This window comes from Euprymna scolopes, chromosome 40 (assembly GCF_053919585.1).
Source record: "Euprymna scolopes isolate OS-2025 chromosome 40, ASM5391958v1, whole genome shotgun sequence".
NCBI lineage: Eukaryota > Metazoa > Mollusca > Cephalopoda > Sepiida > Sepiolidae > Euprymna > Euprymna scolopes.
The window spans coordinates 67,466,426-67,481,425 of NC_136521.1; the positions used below are offsets into that span (position 1 = coordinate 67,466,426).

The window sequence follows — 15,000 nt, forward strand, 5'->3', positions numbered from 1 at the left end:
TATTATATAAATTTATATTACATATATATATTATTTATATATATATTTATATTATTTATATATATTTATATTATATATATTTAAATTATATATATATTTATATTATATGTATGTATTTATATTATATATATATTTATATTATATATATATTTTCATTTTATATATATATATTCATATTATATATATATCTATATTAGATATATATTATATATATAATATATACAATATATATATAATATACATAATATATATAAATATATATGTATATAATATATATATAAAATATATATATATATTTATTTTATTTTAAATATATCTAATACAAACACAAAATAAATATACACACATAACATCTATCAGAGTTATATCACCACATCTAAATATGAGGCAATTCTTTTTCTTTCTTCTAGGTATGATGAATCATACATGATATAAAATATTTACTAGCTATATCTTAGATTCCAACCGAGAGGTCTTTTTAGCATTTTAACTACTCGAATAAAAGAGCCTCTTGTAGTGATACACGGATTCATATACAACAAAGCCGCCGATAACTATCTGGCTTTACTCATTTATTGAGCACTTTGCTCACGTCCGTCTGAATAAATACTTACTTCCGTCTGAATAAGTGCTTTAAACAGGACCATCGACAGTAATTAATGCATCCTGGGTTTTCTCGGACACATTTGGCGAAGAGGCAGCGCTGGAGGCAGCGGAGATAGAGTCCATTCTTGCTCTCCACTGGGCATATGGTGCAAAACAACAGCAGCACGAGTAGGCATCCTCGTAACAACATGGCGCGATTTGGGGAGAGGCTTCGCTGCAACAAAGAACAGAATAAATAAATGTATATCTTATACATATATATTGACAGAGAGAAAGAGAGAGAGAGAGAGAGAGAGAAAGAGAGAGAAAGAGAGAGAAACAGAAAGTGAAAGAGAGAGAGAGAAAGAGAGAAAGAAAAAGAGAGAGCAAAAGAAAGAAAGAGAGAGAGACAGAGAGAAAGAAAGAGAGAGAGAGAAAAAGAGAGAGAGAGAAAGAGGTAGAGAGAAAGAGTGAGAAAGAGAGAGAAAGAGAGAGAGAGAAAGAGAAAGAAAGAGAGAAAGAGAGAAAGAAAGAGATAGAGAAAGAGAAAAAAAGAGAGAAAGAGAAAGAAAGAGAGAGAGAGAAAGAAAAAGAGAGAGAGGGAGAGAGAGAGAGAGAGAGAGAGAGAGAGAGAGAGAGAGAGAGAGAGAGAGAGAGAGAGAGAGAGAGATCATTAAATAAAATAGAAGTTTTTCGTCAATTAATTCTATTTTTGATCCTTTCTAACTTCCAAATAATGATATTCACTTTTGGCAGGAACTGGCTGATGTAATCGCCATATTTCTCGTAAGTCCGAGTATTTTCCAAATTTTTGGATTCGTCGTCAGGAATAATTAATCTAACTGGTTTCGAACAAATTATATAATTTTTTTGAATTACGTGTATATTTATTTCCTTGATTAATTATCCCTGCTAGAAGTGAAGACCATTATTCAGAAGTTAGAAAGGATCAAAGACACGGGTCCTGGATATGACCCTAAACTATATCCGATGGTGAGGCCCCAGTTTGCGGGCATTGGGGAGTGTGGAGCCACCATACAATTGCTATTGTTCCCAGGTCCACTCTGAGCCGGAGTTGTAGCACCTGATAGGGTCCCAACTATAGGTTAAATAGAAACTGACTTGAAAAAAAAAACAAGCAAAAAACAAAAAAAAAAACAAAAAAAAAACAAAAGAAAACAAAAAAATAAAAACAAAACAAAACAAAAAAACAAAACAAGTTAAAAATTTTTCTTCAAAATCACTGGATTCGGCATTAAATAACCTGAAAAGGGCTGATATACGCAATAACATTTTCTACATTTGATATACAGGGTACTGATTTTTGGGAAAATCTATGTGACCGGATTTCAGCAAGATATTTTGCAATTAAGGGGTCAAAGTTAAACGATTTGACCTCTGAGAATTCTACCAAACTCTACCGACAATTTAGTGTCTAAACACTTGAAATTTTAGATATAGGTTCGTTGTACATGGATCTAACTTAATAACTTGAGTGTAGCCCAAAACAATAAATGTTAAGGGGGCATAATAGGGGTCAAAGCTGAAAAAATTGACCGCTTTTTTTTCTTTTTGCTCAACATACACCTCCAAATACCCAGGCAACGCCGGGCTGAAATGCTAGTATATCTATAAAAGTGAAAGTGTTTGTCTGTCTGTGTATCTGTGTGTCTCTGTGTGTGTACACTTCCCTTCGCAATAACTCTGTCAATTTTTAGTCTACAGACTCGAAATTTGATATATAGGGTACTGAGATTTGGGAGAATCGGAGTGAGCCGTTTTTGGCCAAAAATTTGGCGATTAAGGAATCAAAGTTCAACGATTTGACCTTTGAGAACTCTACCAAACTCCTCCGACAATTTGGCGTCTAAAAACTTGAAACTTTAGATATAGGTTCCTTTGACATGGATCTAACTTAATAACTTGATTTGAGCCACGAAACAATAAATTTTAAGGGGTAAAGTTAAAAAAATTTACCGTTTTTTTTCTTTGCTCAACATACACCTACAAACACCTGAGCAACGCCGGGTCAAAATGCTAGTAAATCTATAAAAGTTAAAATGTGTGTGTGTGTGTGTGTGTGTCTGTCTCTGTGTGTGTGTGTGTGTGTGTGTACATTTATCTACCAAATAACTGTCGATTTGACATAAAGAGTATTGAGATTTGGGAAAATCTTTAATCGGGTTTCGGTCAGCAGAAATTTTGCTGTTAAGGGGTCAACGTTCAACGATTTGACCTTTGAGAACTCTACCAAACTCCTCCGCCAAGTTTGGGTCTAAACACTTAAAATTTTAGATATAGGTTCCTGAGACATGGATCTAGCTTTATAATTTGGTTTGAGCCCAAAACAGAAAATATTAAAGGGTCAAACTTAAAAAAAAATTGACCTCTGCGCTCTCTACAAGTTTGTCTCTTTTGTAGTTAAGGAAGCCTATTATATAGAAAGGCATTACCGTACATAGTCACATTTTTTAATATATATATATATATATATATATATATATATATATATATATATATGCGCATAAAGTTATGAACAGTACATAGGGCCCGAGCAAAGCCGGGCGGAACTGCTAGTAATCTATATACCAAATTTCACGTCTATAGAACCCAAATTCGTTGAATATATAGGTTGACAAGTGTCCTCCCGTACATGTTATTACTTATAAATATATATATATATATATATATATATATATATATATATATATATATATATATATATACAGTGATGATCATATTTATTGGCACGGTAAAATAAAAGTTCAATTTTGTCTAATAAATTCTAAAAAAGGGATTAAATTAAAGAAAATAACAAAGTATATTATGTATTTTTACTGGCCTTTCCGATGCAGCAATCGGATTTTAGAAAAAATAAATAAAGGTATACATCGGTCTGTCTGTCTCTCTATCTCAATATTTTCAAACCTTATTTCTACAAAAATTAAAAGTTGCAGACCGGCGCTACAAATAATTGGATTTTTATGAACCGTTCTTTTATTGGTCTTAAACTGGTTAAAATAGTTTTTAAAAAAGGGGTCAAATGGAAAAATTGTTACACATTTTGTACATTTTTTTAAAACTAGTTCATATACATTCCACATTAATACAGTGGTAACGTCACCAGCCTTTAACACTGCAGTTTTGCTTTCGGTTTCGATTCTAGCTGGTGGCACCCCAATACTTTTGAAGTCATGATTCTATTATAATATATACGAAATATGGACAAATTAAAATATCATATTTAAGTGTATTTTATGACCGGGCAAAGCCGGGCGCATCCCCGGTATACGTCCTGGAATTAAGTCAATGCTCACTTTGTAACGCAGAGAAATACTATATCCTCCGGGCCATTCATGACCCAAAAATAAAATGTTTAAATGTGAGGAGTGAAGCTTTGAAAAATTGCATACATAGAAGGAAGCGGCTCCTAATAAATTGGATCAATGAAAAGAACAACACTTAGATGTTGTTTATATATATATATATATATATATATATATATATATATATATATATATATATATATATATATATTTATATATATATGTAATAAGGAAAAAAAATTGTAAATACAAAAATGATTAGTCGGTAAACTTGGATTTTAATCGCAATTATATTATAGATTTTAAATTAATGTATTTTATAAAAATTTTTTAAAATTATATTTTATAAATGTAATCTATAATCTATTTCGAATTTAAAACTATAGAAAAATATAATGTTAATAAATTAGGGAAATCACTTAGGATAGATAAATACTCACTTCACCAAACCAAAGATTTGGATTTTAAAAAACAGTTTTAAACGTATTTCGAAATTTTTAAACGTGATTCGATATAATTAAAAATATTTTTTAAAACTTTAAACGTATTTTTGGAAATTTTTAAACGTAATTCGATATAATTAAACGAATTTTTAAGTTTTTAACCGATACCAATACAGATTTGAAAGTTTTTTTATTCATAAGAAAAGAGATTTTAAAATTAATTTGGGTTCAAATTAAAATCGATTTATATAAGGAAATTTTTTTTCGAAATTAGATCTTAAATTTAAATAATTAAAAGTTTAAAATTAGGTATTACATTCCGGTAAAAAAGGGGGGGATTTAAGAAAACAAGATTTAAACGTGAATTCGCGAGGTATATATACTTCACACTTCCGGTTATAAGATAGACGAATATTGGCTGAAGAGAGCTTGATAAGGATACCTTAAACGGGCCTTATTATCGGGCTTGAAACCGACGGTACCAATGATCTGTCTCAACTAACAACTTTCTGTACACAATATATATATATATATATATATATATATATATATATATATATATATATATATATATATATATATATATATATATATATATTCTTAGAAACAGTCACGCTACGCTGATGAGAGGTAGTTACTTTGAAACACGCGTGTACGTAGATTACTGTTTTAAAAACAATAAAAATAAATAAAAATGTTATATACGTCCAAATAAATTATGGGCGACTATTTAACTGTATTTATCGTTAAAAAAGCAACAACAAATCTCTCTCTCTCTCTCTCTCTCTCTATATATATATATATATATATATATATATATATTGTTATATATATATTGTTATATATATATATATATATATATATATATATATATATATATATATATATATATATAAAATAAGAATTACAGTTAAGTTTGCCAAAATGATCCAAGATGGTAAATTATAAATATTAAAGAATTAATATTTATAAAGTGATCTCAACCAGATATAAAAGCTCCATAAAAACAAATAAGAGATAGAGCTTATAATAAGAACAAATAGATAATAAAACATGTTTTTAACTCTTTTTCAAAGTGTTTTTAACATGTTTTATCAACTACTTGTTCTTATATATATATACATATATACATATATATATATATAAATATAAAGAGCCAATCAATGCAATGGGAATGGAATGTTTATTCAATGCAAGCAAGAGTAAACATCAACTTAATATAATATTAATATTTACATGTTAATATATTAATCCCAACTAAATAAAAAAGCTCAGTACAAACACAATAGAGAGTAGAGCTGGTTATTAGAGAAAATAAATTAAAAATGTAAATTAAAATTTACATTTAAATTTATTTTCCGACAGAATACTCCAAAAAACAATTTGGAAAGTCCTTATTCCGCGGAGTTTCAAAGAATGCCACTGTTGCTATTCTTTTCACCAGAGGACAGAAAGAAATCAGCAAATTATATTTGTAACAAAGCTAAAATTTGCTGGTTGATGTATTAGATGAAACAACAAGTTACGATATGATTATCATAAATTGCTGTTGACTTAACTATTGAAGTGGCGAGCTATGTCATCTGTGCGTCGTGTTTTACGGTTGTTAAGTTCTTGATAGCAGAACGTACAGTATTGGAAGGGTGGCATCGTTGTGTTCTGATTTGCCACATTGAAGCAATTATCACTTAGTTTTCATATGTCTGTACATTTACAATCTGTCCTAATTTTGTTGTTTTGTTTCGAGTTACATTTTTTTTTTTACTTGAGGATCAGCGCTTATGAAGGCCCCGAGGCTGCGCTAGAATGAGGGTTAATGGATGTTAGGTAAACGATACTATTTGGTTTTCTGTAAGATTTTAATATTGTGTAGCTTTATTTTTATTATTATTATTATTATTATTATTATTATTATTATTATTATTATTATTATTATTATTATTATTGGTGGAGCAGTAACATACTTTAACATTGTTTTCATTAAAGAGTTTCTGTAATAGGTGGAGTTATAGAAATGTTTATTTATTAGCTTCAAGAATGCTCTCACCAATATTTGTTTTAACAGATGCACTGTACGGTGGGTTAAACCAACTGTTGTTCTTTTTTCTTTATCGTTTCTTTTTCTGGATATTTTGATTGTATTTTTTACTGAACATGCCTTCTTTGTTTGAATTTGTAGATTTTTATGAAAAAAATACGCGTATTAAGTTATGAGTTTATAATTTTCTTTGGGTGATGAACCGAAGGAGGATTGGAATATACATATTATTTTTTCTTGAAAGAAATATAAACATTCGGTTTGGTTGTTTTTGTTTGACGGCATATCAACCCTTTTTTAGGGTTACTTAATGCTGAATCCAGTAATTTTGGAAAAAGTTTTACGTTTAAAATTATTGATATCTTCAAATTTTTGTTCATAATGTTTGGTTTGGTTGTTTTGTTTTACGGCATATCAACATTTTCGGGTAATATAATGTCGAATCTGTAATATTGGAAGAGAATTTTATTCTTCAAGATCTTTATAACTTTAAATATTTGTCCATGGAATTTAGCTTGGTTCTATAGTTTTACGACATATCAACATTTTTTTCAAGTGTTAATGTCGAATCCAGCAAATTGGAAAAAGTTTTACGTTTAAAATTATTGATATCTTCAAATTTTTGTTCATAATGTTTGGTTTGGCTGTTTTGTTTTATGGCATATCAACCCTTTTCGAGTTATTTAATGCCGAATCCAATGATTTTGGAAAAGGATTTTATGCCTCAAGATCTTTGTATCTTTAAATCTATGATCATAGCGTTTGCTTGTTTTTCTTTTTTTGCATATGAAAATAGTTGATTTATGTTCGACTCCAACTTTAGCTCTCTCTCTCTCTCATATATACATATATATATATATATATATATATATATATATATATATATATATATATATATATATATATATATATATATACATAACAAAGGGGTTACCGCATATCAAGGCCCGGAGGCCACATGAGGATAAGGTTAATGTGTGTATTGTAGTAATCGTTTGTGATGGAATTTGGTATAATTATATTATTTACGAAAACGGTTCAATAACAACTTGGTGCCTGATGAAGTGAGAACAAGTGAGGATGGCAAGGTAGAGGTATGGTCGGACAAAAGTGTCATAACGGCCAAGCAATTGAAACATAATCGTCCGGATTTGGTCGTCATTGACAAGGTCTAAAAAAACTGGCAGATTTTAGACTTTTCAATACCATGGGACAGGAATGTGAGAGAGAAGGAGAAATGGAGCAATTATGCGCCATTGGCCTTGGAGATAAGGCGTATACACGGTGTTAAAAAACAAATAATTCCGGTCATAGTTGGTACACTAGGAGTAATATCAAGTCGTCTGGAAGGACAATTCACAAAAACTACGAATCCCCGATGTTTTAGGCGGCCTTCAGGCTTCTGCTGTTGTAGGTACCACCAACATCTTTAGGAAAACCCTTGATCTTTGAAGCTCCTGGTTTGGAGCCGGGATCGAGGGAAATCCTCTGGAAATGAATCCCATCCCTTTCCAGGGAGACGTTGATAAACGAAATCATCATCATCATCATCATCATTATTATTATTATTATTATTATTATCATCATCATTATTATTATTATTATCATTATTATTATTATTATTATTATTATTATTATTATTATAAAAATTATATTATAATAATAATAATAATAATAATAATAATAATAATAATAATAATAATAATAATAATATTGATGCATTGTAATTTTTGATTACTCTTAAATAGAACAAAGATACTTATTATTTTGCCATTTAATTTACATACGGGTTTGCGGTGAAAACCCTTCTTTCAAAATTATAAATGAGATTATGAAAGAGACTTAACGAGCCTCATCTCTAGCATCAAACAAAATATGGCAACATAATTTCCCAAAGTAATAATAATAAAATAATAATAATAATAATAAAGACGCACTTGCTAAGTACAGCTGTACGGAAAATATACCACGAAAAAAAAAATACAGTAAGAAGATTTATAACTGAACTGAACCGCCCTTAAGCGCCCTTAGCTCCCTAACCCTAACCCTAACCACTGCACAACGCAATCTGCGTGCCCTTTAAATATAAAAAGGAAAAAAATCTGCAAAGCGCGTGTACGAGGCCGACGGAAGATCTAAACAAAACGCAGAAAATATACACGGATATGATGGGAAGATGTTAGGAGGGGGGACAATGGATCTACGCCCACAAATTACCATTAAATAATAACACATAGGAACACTGCTCAATGCTCGCCAAATACATCTGGCACCTCAAAACATCCAGCCCAAAAACACACATAAAAAATAACCTAGAAAATAAATAAGTTAAAAAAAAAAAAAAACACCAACGTATATTAACACATCAAAACCCTATAAATTGTTTAGACGAGAAAATACCCAGACAAAACAATTTTCTAAACGAGTAATCAGACGCACAACACTGTAGACATTTGTACTAAGTTACTCATAAACAAATTAAACTAAAATATAAATATAAAAAAGTAATATTTATTTACTTATTAGTTCAACCATTTATCAAAGCCAAAAGCCACTCGTCGAGAAAAGTTCAAGAGATGCCCTTGCAAAAGTTCCACAACAAGCACTCATCTAGCTGCAACCACTATCAACAATTTCTCCCACTCTCCCTCTCTTCATAAATCTAAACGCAAATTCCATGTACAAAGTTTCTTTTTCCAGAACTGCCCACCTGTGGAACTCTGTACCGCGGGTTGCTTTCCAGCTGACTACAGTATGATCAACTTTCAAGTCCAATCTAAACAAGTTTTCGAGGTGTCCCCTAAAATAATCAAATTCCACCCACTACTAATGATCACGGCGCTGGATAAGTGATGATACTCTTGTAAAACAAAAACATAAATGAATTGCCTATAGTAATGATGATGAATATTATGAGAGGATTGAAAAAAAAATGAACACATTTGTCTTTTTTCGGATTGTTCCCAGACTGAATGTTATTTTCAGAACGTTTCGACCGATACAACATATTACCTTTTCAGATGCGTTTTGGTGAACTCGGGAATCCGTAGAGATTTTTTAACCGAAAAAAAATCATCTAATCCCCGGCCGTAGCATGGTCTGATTATTTTGGTCGCGACTAGGTAAGAAGGCCGGAGTCTATATCAGCCGAGAAGTTGTGAGAATAACATCCAGGACGAGAACAATAATCCGAATAATCCGACTGATACTAATTATCAATCCTCATATCCAATATCATCGAGTTCGACACGAAGATTCCTAAATTCGGGAATATACATTTGAAGAAGGTGAGATGTTACATCGGCTGAAACGTTGCAAAAATAACATTCAAGATGTTCGAAGAATCCAAACGATACGAATTGTCAATCCTTATCGAAACAAATTCTAAAACATAAAAAAAGTCATTTCCGTTATTCATGTATTGACTAGCGGGACCTGTAGAAATTCCACAAGGACTCATCCATATATTGACGTTGGCATACTGCAGATGTTCAACGTAAATGGAGACACTCTGATATTATTGGAGCTTTTTTTGTTAAAACCGCAAAAGTATTTATCTAAGCTAGCAAGGACGCCCGGTCGTAAAGTACGCTTAAATATGATATTTTAATTCTTGCAGATTTCATATATATTATTATAGAGTTTATGATCTATCGATTTTTATATATTGTAAAGTTGCAATTAAAAAAAAGTAAATAAAAATAAAGCCATAACTTGAGCGCATTAGCTTGAATCGAAACCGAAATAAAAACTTATATATATATATATATATATATATATATATATATATATATATATAACTTGAGTTTCTTCAGCCATAATCGAAACCGAAACCAAAACTTATGAAGAATTTTGGGTAAAATTATTTATGACAAGAAAATGAAGTACATAACAATTAAACGACCCGGATCTAAGCGTGATACGGAAAACAACGTATTAATATATAGATTTGGTCTTTTGTGATTCCAAAAGCATTGATATTTTATCATAACTTTACCGAACACATGTCTATCAAGTCTGACACACCAGTTCCCGTTAGATCACCGAAGTTAAGCAAGGTTGAGCCTGGTCAGTACTGAAATGGGTGACCGTTTGGGAACTCCAGGTATTGTATATCCTCTCCGCTTATCTCAGTTTCTAGTCGTACGGGAATTCCGCCTGCCACTGGAATCAGGCAATGCCAATTCAAGAGATGTGTTGCGCAACTCTTACCTCACAATTACACGCGCGGCTACCCTTACAAAGGGTATCCATTGTCTCTAGATACTGAGCAGAGGTATCGATCGATCGACTGTTGTCAAGCGCTGTGTGAATAGGGTAACTACTAAAAAAAACTAGTCTTTTTTCGCGATAGATTTAATTTTAATAAAATATGTTACAATAAAAAATACCTTTAGTTTTTGCTTAAAAATAATTAAAGTTAATTTCTTTTCGGGAATACACTTTATTGGATTTTGTTATGAAGTGTCATTCCAAAGTAAACACTATTTTTCATGTAAATTAGAAAACATATTTCAATATAATGGTAACATAGCGCGTATGGTGCGCGTGTGAGAAAATCAGCAGCAGCCCTATGATAGAAAATATTAGCAACAGCAGCCGTCCTAGCACATATGCAAATTAAGTAAGTATGCACGCGCTGACGTCACATGAAGAAGAAGAAGAAGAAGAAGAAGAAGAAGAAGAAGAAGAAGAAGAAGAAAGACAGAAAAAAAGGACCGCACGTGAAGAAGCAAAGGAAGCGATCGGTGTGTTTTGACTCGTATGCGGGGAAAGAGAAAATATGCCACGTGGTCGAAAAGGCGGAAAGACACGTGCGTGAAAGAGCGTCTTGACAGACATTTGCTTGAAACGTCGGAGGTAACGGACACATGAGTTCATTTCAAGATATTACAAAAACAAATTTTAGAATAAAGACTATTTTTTTTTATATAAAGTTTACAAAAATAATAGCTTTAAAGTAGTTTGCTTGAAGCATTGTTGAATGTGTATAGAAGAGGACATTTTTCACTTCTCGGAGAAAAGCACTTTTGATTTCAGAACGCAGGAAAGGAAAATTTTAGATATGTTTCTTTTTCTGGTGTTCCCAATGATAATGATATACGATGTTCATCTTTTGTTTAAACCCTGTCGATATAATAAATAGGTTTTCACGTATCAATACACAATATTCAGAGTAGAATGATAAATGTGTCGCCCTAAAGAAAACAACACTACAGCTTTATTTTAAAATTTTTATTGAAAAAATCAATTCAGGTAATTTGATTATGTAGTAGATCTGACCTCTATTTAATGTAGCCGTCTTCAGCCTCAATCACTGCCTTGATATGTGTCCGGAACTAGAGCATACCTTTTCCATAAGCTCTAGCGAGAGTTCGGCGAATACTCCGCGGATGGTAGCAATCAGACTAGCTTTGGTGTTGTGGGAGGTCATGTTGGTGATATTCTCGACGTATGACCAAACGAAATAGTCCAACGGGTTTAGGTCGGGGGAGGAGGAAGGCCAGCGAGAGATGGGTACAAAGAATACGGGTTAATATGTGTTTAAAGTTTGTGAAACAACTCAATGATGATCAGTAATTGTGGAACATGGGTAGGGCTTTGTTTTTAAGAGGACGGGTCAACAAAAACTTATATTGGACTTGAAAAATTACCATGTTGTAGTCAGCTGGGAAGCAGCTCCACGGTATCCTGTTCCACAGATGGACAGTTTTAAGAAAGAAAATCTGCTCATGGAAATTACGCTTAGTTTTAGGCATGGATAGATAATAATTGCTGACGGTTGTTGTGGTTAAACGAGTATTTTACAGGAAGAACTATGGATTGGAGCTCAGTCGAGCACTTACCACGAAATTAACAATAGAGCAGAGATAAACTCGCAATGTCTCTTCTGTGAGAGAACAAAAAAAAAACTTAGTCGGGAGCCGAAAAGGTGCTCGCACATTAGATTTCGAAAACGGTTTTGCACTCTGTCAAACCAGGAGAGAATACTCCTAGAAGCCCCACCCCCCCTTCCCCATATGCGTCAGCATTACTCGATCCTAGGTCGTATTTGACTTTTGTACGTGTAGAAGATAGCATCGGGAGCGAGATACTTTCTGGAGCGATAGAATGATCCAACCATTTTTCCAACGGATCTGATGGAGATCTTTTATCTCCGGTCAGGAGTGAAGATTGTGAGAATAATGCTGATTATGTTGCAAATACAAACTATCGATCTTTATGGTCGGTGTAGCCGTTGCACAAATAACACTCAAGATGAGAACAATAGTCCAATCAATACAGCAATCAGCCTCATCTAAAAATTTCAGAACATTAAATCAATTTTATTTATTGAGGAACTATTATCCGCATCTTTTCTTAGTCGTTTTAGTTGTTTTAATTCCTCTGGCCTTCGTCAGGTGGTAACAACAACTATGGAAGGCAGTAATTGCAGTGGATGCAGTCAGGAAATTCAGAGTTCCTATCCCGTCGCGGTTACCACCTGACGAAGGCCAGAGGATTAATTGGCCGAAACGTTGTGAAACAACTAAAAAAGATGAGGATAATAGTCGGCAATGAAAAAAAATTAATAAATAATTCTCATCTCAATAATGAATTCCAATTAAATAATTTAAATTATCGATCCTTAATTTGAAAAATTCTGAACTTAAAAAAAAACAAACAAACGTCATTTCTGTTATTAATGCATTTAGTCCGTTGTGATGTCCTAAGCTTATGGAGATTACACTCAATCTAAGGAAGAGTAGTTTTTTTTTTAACTTTTAGCCGGGCGTGCGCAAATCGGAAATATATGACTTTTTTTTATTTTTTATTTTTTTATACATTTCTATTATTTTTAGCGTGAGTTTGCTTTGAACTTTTTTTAATTCCCCCCCCCCCCAAAAAAAAACCTTTTTTAACCCCCCCCTCCAAAAAAGAAGGAAAAAAAGGTAAATAGGTATAAATTCCTAATTTTATGAATATTCACAATATATAGCAGGAAGGAGATCACATTTTTATGTTCCCGTCAGATCATCGAAGTTAAGCAACGTTGACTCTGGTCAGTACTAAAATGGGTGACCAATTTGGGAATTCCAGGCGCTGTATGTAGGAGGACGTCGATACCTTTTTGTTTTTTTTACAAGGTGGTCACCACTTATCAAGGCCCGGAAGCCATTCAGGGATAAGGGTTATTGTAAGTACAGTACGTTAGTGTGGATATTTAAAGTGTCTACTTAAGGGGGCGGTTCATCAGGAATTTGTTTACGTTGGACTTGGAGATATCCAAGTTGTAGTCAGGAGGGAAGCAGGTAGACGGAACAGAGTTCCACAGGCGTGGAAGAAAGAAGCTTTGTTCATGGAATCTACGTTTTGATTTAGGCATAGATAAAGAGTGGGGAAAGTTTTTGACAGTGGATTCAGCTAGACGGGTATTTTTTGTAAAAGATTGGCGAGGGGGGACCAGAGATTGGAATTCAGACGAGCACTTATCATGGAAATAACGATAAAACAAAGATAGGCTTGCAATGTTTCTTCTGTGGGAGAGAGGTTGCAGGGAAGAGAAAAGGGCATCCCCCACTAAGCCACGAAGTCCAGGATATGCTGTTTTTAGCAGCTCCTGCCCAGATATGGCAGCAGTACTCCACTCTTGGACGTACTTGGCTTTTATATAGATAGAGAATTGCATCAGTAGTAAGATATCTTCTGGAGCGGTAGAAGGGTTCCACCATCTTTCCAGCAACCTTGGCAACAGACTGCAAGAGTTGCAAAAACCTAACGTCTTTAAATCCAGTGATTACTGGTCTTACAAAAAACCTATTGGCTGAAATATTTTATAAAGATAATCACAGATTAATAAAAAATTATACTAAATAGAGTCAATACATTATAAACAGTAATTTAAATTCTATGACGTGAAATGGTTATGTTTCAAATCTAGAATTTTTATTAAATGCAAGACAAAGAATACAATTAAAAAAGTATATCTTTATTACATAATCCTTTTCATTCGGCACCAATATATAATTTTCCTTACTCTATGATTTACAAACTTTTAATTATAATTTTCTATCTTTATTGTTTTTAGCAAATTAGGTATAAACCATTTATATTTTTGATAATGTTTTCTCTCCTGAGGAGATGTTAAACATCGAAAACTCATGGGTTAAGGAAATATACTTACTGAGATGTATTCTTTGTCTTGCATTTAATAAAAGTTCTACATTTGAAATTTAACCATTTCACGTCATAAAATTTAAATTACTGAATTATGATATAATTTTCTCCAGCTTGTGTGTATCCGTTACACCTCTGCATTGTATGGCCTTTTATAAATTTCAATTTACTTTGCCCAGACATAAAATACGCTTAAATATGATATGTTAATTTATCCAGATTTCGTATATATTATTATTAAAGTCGTTATTTCAAATATAAGAAACAAAAGTATTTCGAGTGCTATAAGCTAGAATCGATACTGAGACTTCAGCATTCAAAGCTGGTGACGTTACCACTGCACCAACATAACACGCATATAAACTGACTAAAAATTTAAAATTAAAATTAAACTAATATGAATGTACAAAATGTATAAATTTTCAAGTCTTTTAAATTTATTTGCAGTTAA

The 15,000-nt window shown here is 32.2% G+C and overlaps 1 long non-coding RNA gene and 1 pseudogene across 1 annotated transcript in view; one reads left to right on the plus strand and one right to left on the minus strand.

Annotated features, from left to right (window-relative positions):
• The window catches only part of LOC145265601 (uncharacterized), a 100,525-nt gene that overhangs the window by 21,324 nt on the left and 64,201 nt on the right, over positions 1 to 15,000 (minus strand). The window contains exon 2 of the long non-coding RNA XR_013864682.1: positions 615 to 820. This is a non-coding gene — a long non-coding RNA (uncharacterized LOC145265601). The remainder of the gene's footprint in view (positions 1 to 614; positions 821 to 15,000) is intronic.
• LOC145265930 (5S ribosomal RNA) lies at positions 10,391 to 10,509 on the plus strand (annotated as a pseudogene).